At 35.7% G+C, this 9,935-nt stretch overlaps 1 pseudogene; it reads right to left on the bottom strand.

Moving 5' to 3' along the window:
• Positions 1 to 1,034: 1,034 nt before the first annotated feature.
• On the bottom strand, positions 1,035 to 1,470 carry LOC125615512 (annotated as a pseudogene).
• Positions 1,471 to 9,935: the final 8,465 nt, after the last annotated feature.

Genomic DNA, 9,935 nt, shown 5'->3' with positions numbered 1-9,935 from the left:
ATCCCAAGTTTTCTGAGGAATCTTCATACTACTTTCCATAGTGGTTGCATCAATTTGCAGTCCCACCAGCAATATATGAGCATACTTTTTTCCCCCACATCCTTGCCAACTTCACTTATTAATTGTTGATTTTATTTTTGTGCTTGGGGGAATGTAGACCCTATGTTTTCTTCTAGCAGTTACAAAATTTCTGGTCAAATTCCTAAACCTTTGATCCATTTCGATCTGAGTTTTGTGCAGGGTGAGAGATAGGGGTCTAGTTTCATTTTTTTTCTACATTACAGCTATTCAGTTTTCCCAGCACCATTTGTTAAAAACCCTATCTTTTCTCCAGAATTTATTTTTGTCAAGTATCAAATGGCTATATGTATGCGGTTTTGTCTCTGTGTCTTCTATTCTTTTCCACTGGTCTTCACATCTACTTTGATTCCAATACTATGCTGTTTTTCGCTACTATAACACAGTAGTATACTTTGAGATGGGCATTGTGATGCCTCCTGCTTTGCTTTTTTTGTTCAGAATTGCTTTGGTTATTCTTGGTCTTTATTCTTCCAAATGAATTTAAGGACTGTTTTTTCTAGTTCTGTGAAGAATGTAATTGGTATTTAGATGTGGACTGCATTGAATCTGTTATGCTGCTTAGTTTTGAGGTCATTTGCTATGCAGCTATAAGCAGCTAGTCATACACATACAAAATGTATTATATGCCTGTTATATATAAATTAAAACTACAAATATGCATAAGACCATAAAGGAATATTTCCTCGGTCACACAGTTCTTCTCAAAAGAATCCTCATCCTTGGTATTTTATGTAGTGAAAATTTGACAAAATTTCTCATCCTGTCAATTTCCAGATTAATATTTAGATCTAGAAAGATTTACTCTTGAAATTTTATGTATATGCACCCATATGTTTAAATGTAAGACTCAAACTTTTACCATGGACCATAATTTGAGGATACTTTTAAAAGGATTTCTATTAAACTAAAACTTAATCTAACTTGAGAGTTTTTTAGAAAGTTTTTCCAGTTTATTAATCCTCCCATGAAAAATTTGTATGATCACTGCAGATAGTCATCATAGAGTCTTTACTCTTTCTTTTGCCAGCACCCACATGGACCTTTGAAATCCCCCTGACTTTCTTCATTCTATTCTTGAATTCCTTTCCCTGTTTTTCTCCAGGCTATGTCTTGAAAATTTATGTTTAGGCTCATTTTTCTTATATGTTTTTGCATAATTCAAGAATCATAAATCATTTCAAATTTAGTTGTCTAGCCACCACCAAAATGGGTTATGATTTCAAATATAAAGACAACATCCAGCATTGTCTCGTACATTTTGGTTAGTTTCCCCCAAATTTTTGTGTTCTGCTGGCTTCCCAGGTGAAGAATACTGATGACCATTTATTTCCTCCCACATAGTCCATTGGTCATGTACCTCCTTGTCTGGATAATTACTACGTGGTTCATGATAGCAGCAGATGCTCAGGTAGCTAGGCAGGAATAGAGGAGTGCTCTCCACCCACCAATCATATCAACACACAGAAGGAGCCCAGGGTTACCAGAGTGGGAACCAAGGCCTCTGCGTGAGACCACTGGGCCTGATGCCTGATTGGAAGTCCTCGGCTGAGTGTTGACTTAAGAAACACATCATTTTTTTCATAATGTGTACTAATAGCAACTCAATAAGTATTTTTCTCATCCCTTTATGAAGTTTTTTTTAAAAAAATATCATACACTGAAAACACCACCAACAAAGGGATGGTGTAAAGCATGATCATTATGTCAAATCTTGGATATTAACAACATTTGGGATTATGGTCTATCACCATATGCAGTTTTCTTTAATATTCTAACTGAAGCATTTGAAGATATTGAGATTTTTTTTCTGTACATCTGAATTATTTTTTAAGGTCACTCTTAAAGATTCAGTCTGGAAATTAATGTCCTTATTGACCCAGAATTGTCTTATAGATGATCACAGTTAGCAGTAGCATCCAGGAGTTTTGGCAATGGATTCTTTGTTCCTCTCATCTACATTCTGTGGTGGCAGAATGAGGCATCAAAACCAGCTCCAGCATGTCTGGGTCACCATGTGTGGCCAGACATAGGCCATCAAACCATTTAAAGGGCTCTTTTCACGGCATGAGGGAGCTGGTTTGGATAATCCAGCACTCTGTATTTATTCATTTGTTTAGTCAGGCAGTGAAATTAATTGAGTTTACACACACTCTACCAGGGACTGGGGATATGGGTAAGAGATTCATAAAAGAATGAAAGTTAGAAAACAAGTAGCCTCAGTAATCACAGCTTTAAATGAACTTTAATTGTATTTGTTCTGGTTGTTATTGACTGGCAATCAAATGCATCATTAAAGATGTTACTATTATTGACTTAGAGCCTGTATTGCTTCAGTTGCCTTCACCCATAATTTCAAACTGTCTTATTAGACACATTAACTGTGTGTTCTTTGTGGCCTTTATTCAGTTGCTAGGTTCTTGATAATGATGCTTTCATTACCACCTCTTCACACAATGCAAATTGCAGAGTAAAGGCCAATAATCCTTTTATTAAAGAAACTGTATATTGGAGAGTAGTTCAAAAGAAGTCTTTTTCATAAAACTTATGAAGGCATTGAGAGATTTTTTTGCCCCACAAGTTTAAGGCTTCTAAAGTTTTAGAAAATGATTTTTGTTTCATGAATTCATTTGTGGTTATAACAAAGACAGAATCTGTTTTCAAAATAAATATATGATTGCCAACAAACTTGGCGATTTTCCATAAATTTAGGAAGGAGAGACTAGCTGCTAATTTAGGCTCTGCCCAATATTTTACACTTTACCTAGTGATGTGGATCATTCAGTAAAAAGTAGAAATGAAGCCAAAGGCCATCAGAACCTTACGGCTTATATAATTGACTCCCTGTGGGTAACTTTTGCAAGCATAAGTCGATTAAAAATAAGAAGGAGGGTAAGGGAGAGGATGATTGGAAAAGAACAAAACAAATAGAGAAGGGAGAGAAAGAGAAGGGAGAAATGAGAAGGAAAAAGGAGTGTAGAGAAGAGGAAAAGGAGATGACGGGTGAAGAGAAGATGAGAGAGAGAAAAAAAAAAACACAACAGGTGAGAGGGCAAGGAGGGAGAGGAGCCAAGGGAAGGGGCACACTGTGGTTGGGGATTATTTTGCATCTTGATCACCCTTATCTTTGAAGAGATATCTTCTTGGAGGCACTCGTTCATCTCCAGTCCTGTGTCCCAGTGAGGCTGGCAATTAAAACCCTACCCCACCCTGACATTAAGGAGGGTAGAGAGGTGAGCATGTGATCTGAGCCAGCCTAAGAAAAATAATTCCCCTTAGATTTTTCATATTGGAACTTGGGGAAAGGAGAAGCCTTTTCATTATGTTGAGACTGTATGATGTCAGACCTAAAATTATATGTCTTTCCTTGACTTTGAGAACCAAGAGGGCTTCTGATGACTGAACTGTAAGTTCTCTGCCCTGTTCTGCTCCTATAGATTAATCCCCAAGCCAGTCAACCTTCTTTATCCAACAGACCAAGGGCAATTTTTATTTATCTCAAGGAGCTGGTTTCAGTCCCTGCAAGCTGCTCTGAATCATTCAAATAATCCAATCACATTCTATTGTTAGAACCAGGGGGCCCCTCACTCTCTGGATACCACAAAGGCTGCTTCCCACAGCCCCTGGCTGCTCACTACTCTGCAGAGTGCAATCCCTGGGTTCCATGTGTCATGCATCGTCCTTTCCTCTGAGCTGTGAGTATAAGTGACTAATGAACTGCATAGATCTCATCTGTGCAGTGTCAAGTGTCATATGTTCAGCCAACTCTATAACCCTCAGGTGGGATCCCTCTTTCACTAATGGGGTGGAGAAGAGACAATTAAAACAACATGTGGTTTAAATCAGCTTATTATAGTGATGCAGCCACATCAATGTTTATAGCAGCTCAATTTAGCATAGCTAAGCTATGGAACCCACCTCGGTGCCCTTCAGCAGATGAATGGATAAAGAAAATGTGGTATGTATACACAATGGAATATTACTCAGCATTAAAGATGAATGAAATTATGGCATTTGCTGGTAAGTGGATGGAGCTAGAGAATATCATGCTAAGCAAAAAGCCAAACCCCCAAAACCAAAGGTCAAATATTAACTCTGATACATGCATGCTAACATACAAGAAGGGGCATGGGGAAGAATAGAAGTTCATTGGATTAGACAGAGGGGAATGAAGAGAAGAGGAAGAAATGACAATAGGAAAGACAACAAAATGAATCAGATATAACTTTCCCACGTTCATTTACGAAACACAACTAGTGTAACTCCACATCATATACAACCACAAGAATTGGAAGTTATACTCCGTGTATGTATAATATGTCAAAATAAGCTCTACTGTCATATATATCTAAAAAGAACAAATTAAAAAAATTGCAACAAAATGTGATGCAAATTAGTTGATACCAGGTCAGCCTTCTACCCTGTAAATTTGTTGGTGCAAAGCCAACAGAAATAGAAGGGCATAATTAATTGGTACTTACAGAGACAGACTTGCAGACTTAGAATTCCTGGTTCTATTCGCCCTGGAGCATCTGCTTTTCCTATTATTTTCTCTTAACCTTTCCTTTTTACTTTTTTAGTTTGATTAGGGATTTTTTTCAATGTCATCAAGAGATTATGGATACAAGCAGCAAGGGAAGAAATCAGGAAGAAAAAAATAATCAAAGGAAAGTTGTTATACATGTGAGTTGGAACAAGAACCTCAGTACTAATCAGTGAAACCAATGATATTTGGTTGTTTGTATTTGAATTGAAATTAGTAGGTTTTTCTTAAGTAAGTGCGTAACTAACTGATATATTTCTTCTAGAATAAAGGTTATATAAAAGATAAAGAAAGCAAGTGATAGTCTACCATTGTGAACAAGGAAAAAAGCTCAGATTGTATAAGTCATGTACTGCAGTAGGCTAATGAAGAAAACAAAATATTAAGAAATTAGAGTATTGCCTATCAACTCATATTTATACTTAAAAGTACTATTTTTAAGGATATAAAGTTTATATATTTGGAGTATTAAGGAGTCTTAAAGTCCATAACCTGATGATCTTTTAAAAATTATTTTTTATGGAAACAAAATTCACCTAACATAAAATTAACCATTTTAAAGTTTATGATTCAGTGTCGTTAAAGTCACAAAGCAACCATTGCCTCTGTCTACTTTCAGAACATTTTGATCTTTCCTAAAGGAGATAACATACACATTACACAATTTCTTCTCATAGCCCAGCCCCAGCAACCACTAATATGCTTTTTGTCTTTTTAGATTTGCCTATTCTGATATTTTACATAAATGAAATCAGACAATATGTGGTCCGTTATGTCTATCTTCTTTTATTTAGCAAAAAGTTTTTGAAGTTCATACATCTTTCCCCATGTACCTTATTCCTTTTTGTGGCTGAATAATATTCCATTATATGGATATACCATATGGTATTTATCCATTTGTACACCAATTGACATTTGCATGTTTCCTCCATTTGGCGATTATTATAGTACTGCTAAATACATTTCTTTACAAGTCTTGAATATCTATTTTCCATTCTTTTGGATATAAACCCAAGAGTAGAACTGCTGTGTCATATGTCAATTCTAATTTTAATTTTTGAGGAACCACCAAACTTATCTACAGGAACTGTAATATTTTACATTCCCACCAGCAATGCATAAGGATTTCAACTGCAAAACTTATTATTATGTGCTTGATTTGCACTTACCTAATGACTGATAATGTTGAGTTTCTTTTCATGTGCTTCTTGGACATTTGTATGTATTTTTAGAGAAGTGTCTATTTAAGACCTTTGCCCATTTAATTAGGCTGTTTGTACTTTAGTTGTCGGATTTTTAAGAGTTATTTATATGTTCTGAATACTATATCCTTATCAGATGTGTGATTTGCTAATATTTTCTTCCATTCTACAAGTTATATTTGTAACATAATGATTTTGTACAGACCATTTCTATACTTTCTCTAACCAATGTTAATGAGAATTTCTCCTATGTGTATTATTATTGAGTATCTATTTTCAACTTTATCCATACATTGAGAGGTTTTGCTAGAGTCGCTGAATAAGAATAGAGTCTATATGACCCACCTCCCTAGCCACAGTCTTTGGTTTAAACCTAAACTTAACTGTATCTTACAATCCTAGACACAGATATTGGTCAATCATGCAAGCCAGATTAATCAGAATTCTTCCCTAGACTTTTCACTATCTTTTCATGAAGCTGTTATTATACTAGCTTAGAATCTACCATCAGTCATATTTCTTCTTGCCTAGAATGATAATAGAAGAAGATCAAACTAACATATTGTTTTAGTTAGCTTTTTCATGCCGTGACCAATACACCCAATAAGAACAATTTAGGGGAAGAAAAGTTTATTTGGGGCTCATGGTCTCAGAGGTTTCAGTCCATAAATGGTCAACTCCATTTATTTGGACCCAAAGTTAGGCAGCATATCATGGAGGAAGGGCATGGGAGAAGGAAGCTGCTCTCCTCATGGCAGCCAGGAAGACGGGGGGAGAAAGAATATGAGGAGGAAGGGGCCACAGGGAAAGGTACCCTTCTAGGGCACGCCCCCAGTGACCCACCTTCTCCAGCCACGCCCCACCTGCCCACAGTGGTGGGTAGGCAAAATCACCAGTGCATTCAAACTAGGATGGATTGCTTAGGTTGAAGCTTTCATAATCCAATCACTTTACCTCTGAACATCCCTGCATGACCCCAGGAGCTTTTGGGGGGACACATGATACTCAAACCATAACAGAGCAAGTCTAACGGTATTTGAGTCCTTGGTTCTAGCTAGCTCCACACCTGCTTTGACTGTAAGTTAGTTATGGAAATAATATACTTCCCCTTTGGTTTAGGCTGGTGTGCTTTAGATTTTTAGATGTTAGCCAGGTGATATGGTAACATTATCTTGTGGGCATATCTCATAACTTCATAACATTGTCACATTATAGGTCTACATTCTCCCCGTGCTAATCTTAACTTTTGCTATAATTCTTCCCCAGAACTGGCATCTACTGGCTTCTCTCAACAAATTAATGACTAATAAGAAAATTAAAATTACTTCTAGTGGAACTATTTTATTGCTCTTTCTTTTTGAAAATATACACTAAAATTATTGGCCAGCTGCCCAAAACTTGAAACACAGAGGCATTTTGAGAATTATTTAAATACCATGACCCTGTTTGCAGTTTCTATCAGTTACTGGAAGAATGCTATAAAAAGAGCATTTATGAAAAAGAATGTGTTGTATAACCATCTGTGGTAGATGTAGGTGGTCTAAAAACTATTTATTTCATTCCCACTTTCACTCAGAAACTTTAAAACATGTGAATACCATTCAACCAAAGGAAGTCATCTAAGCCATTTATTTGGAATTATTTTAAATAATCCTTTCTGTATTTTCTAAGTTGGATTGTATAATTAGCTAATCCATCTACCTATTGTGATATTAGGTGGTAAAAAATGTCATGCATCCTGTCTTTGGTGTAATTGCATACATTCCTTTTCAATTTCCTTTTGTTGGCTTTAGCTATATTTTGTATCGTAGCTTTAATAACTAGGATGTCTTTGGGGTGAAGAAAATCCCTAGTTTCCGATCTTTGTTATTTGCAAATTAATGGCTCTAAGTATCACATAAGCACTTCCATGATTGTTTGTCTTGGTGTGGCCCATGAGGAAAATGATTTCCATTATCAAAATTATGCTGTTATTTGATGTGAGCCCTTGGTATTTTTCTGTTTTCAGTAAAAGTTCAGGAATGATCTGTCGGAAATCTCTTGACAAAGTTTAACAAGATCATATTGTTGAACTGGTAAACTTGGAATTTCCTTTACTAAGAATTCTAGCTTCCAAGCTTAAGTTTTTCTAAATTTATAGCTATTTTTCCTTCTGCCTTTGTTTCTTGCACTATTCTTATTTCAATAAACTATTTTATTAACTTCATTTTGTTATTTAATATTGATTACAGATAAATTGTATAGATAGGGTAACATAACAAGTTCATGCTTTGACTTAATTACAAAGATAGGAAAAAGCTTCACTTAACTGATGGAATGACTCTGAGCTTTTGTCTGGAGTTCCACATAAAAAAGACCAAGAGGAAAATCTGACTATGGCTTTCTCCCAGTTAAGGGACAACTTCTAAGCTCTGGATCTTACACAGCTTTTCCATAAATTCCCCTCAAATTCCAATAACCTAGAATACAAGACTCTCTAATTTTTTTTAATTTAAAATTTTCTTTTAATTTTAAATTTATTTATTTATTCTCATTGTTATACATAATAGAAGAAAACATTTCAATTCATAGTACACATAAAGAGCACAATTTTTCATGTTTCTGGTTATACACAAAGGAGAGTCACACCATTCATGTCTTCATACATGTACTTAGGGTAATCATGTCCATCTCATCCCACCATCTTTACTACCCCCATGCCCCCTCCCTCCCCTCCCCTCCCCTTTGCCCTATCTAAAGTTCCTCTATTCCTCCCATGTTCCACCCTCCCACCCTCATTACGGATCAGCATCCACATACCAGAGAAAACATTCAGCTTTGATTTTGGGCATTGGCTTACTTCACTTAGCATGATATTCTTTAACTCCATCCACTTACTTGCAAATGCCATTATTTTATTCTCTTTTATTGCTGAGTATGTATGTATGTACATAGATAGATAGATAGATAGATATAGATATCACAGTTTCTTTATCCATTCATACATTGATGGGCATCTAGGTTGGTTCCATGATTTAGCTATTGTGAATTGTGTTGCTATAAAGATTGATGTGGCTGTGTCACTGTAGTATGCTGTTTTTAAGTCCTTTGGGTATAAACCGAGAGTGGGATAGCTGGGTCAAATGGTGGTTCCATTCCAAGTTTTCCAAGAAATCTCCATACTGCTTTTCAAAGTGGTTGCACCGATTTGCAGTCCCACCAGCAATGTATGAGTGTGCCTTTCCCCCCACATCATCACCAACACTTATTGTTGTTTATATTAGTTTTTTTAAACATTTATTTTTTATTTGTGAGTGGACACAATACCTTTGTTTTATTTTTACGTGGTGCTGAGGACCGAACCCAGTACCTCATGCATGCTAGGTGAGCACTCTACCTCTGAGCCACAACCCCAGCCCTGTTTGTATTCTTAATAGCTGCCATTCTGACTGGAGTGAGATGAAATCTTGGAGTAGTTTTGATTTTCATTTCTCTAATTGCAAGAGATGTTGAACATTTTTTCATATGTTTGTTGATTGATTGTATATCATCTTATGAAAGGTGTCTTTTCAGTTCCTTGGCTCATTTATTGATTGAGTTTTTTTTTTTTTTTTTGGTGTTAAGTTTTTTGAGTTCTTTATATATCCTAGAGATTAGTGTTGAAAGACCTCTACAATGAAAACCACAGATCACTAAAGAAAGAAATTAAATAAGACCTTAGAAGATGCAGAATTAATATTGACAAAATGATCATACTACCAAAAGCACTATTCAAATTTAATGCAAATACAATCAAAATCCCAATAAAATTCCTCATAGAAATCGATAAAGCAATCATGAAATTCATCTGGAAAAATAGGAGATCCAGAATAGCAAAAGCAATTCTTAGCAAGAAGAGTGAAGCAGATAGCACAACTATACCAGAACTTAAACTATATTACAGAGCAATAGTTACAAAAATGGCATGATATTGACACCAAAATATACTTGTAGACCAATGGTACAGAGGACACCGAAACAAACTCACATAAATACAGTTATCTCATACTAGACAAAGGCACCAAAAACATATATTGAAGAAAAGATAGCTTCTTCAACAAATGGTGCTGGGAAAACTGGAAATCCATATGTAG

Source organism: Marmota marmota, unplaced genomic scaffold, assembly GCF_001458135.2.
Source record: "Marmota marmota marmota unplaced genomic scaffold, marMar, whole genome shotgun sequence".
NCBI classification, from domain to species: domain Eukaryota; kingdom Metazoa; phylum Chordata; class Mammalia; order Rodentia; family Sciuridae; genus Marmota; species Marmota marmota.
The sequence above is the reverse complement of the archived record's forward strand: the minus strand, read 5'-3'. Positions and strand labels throughout refer to the sequence as shown.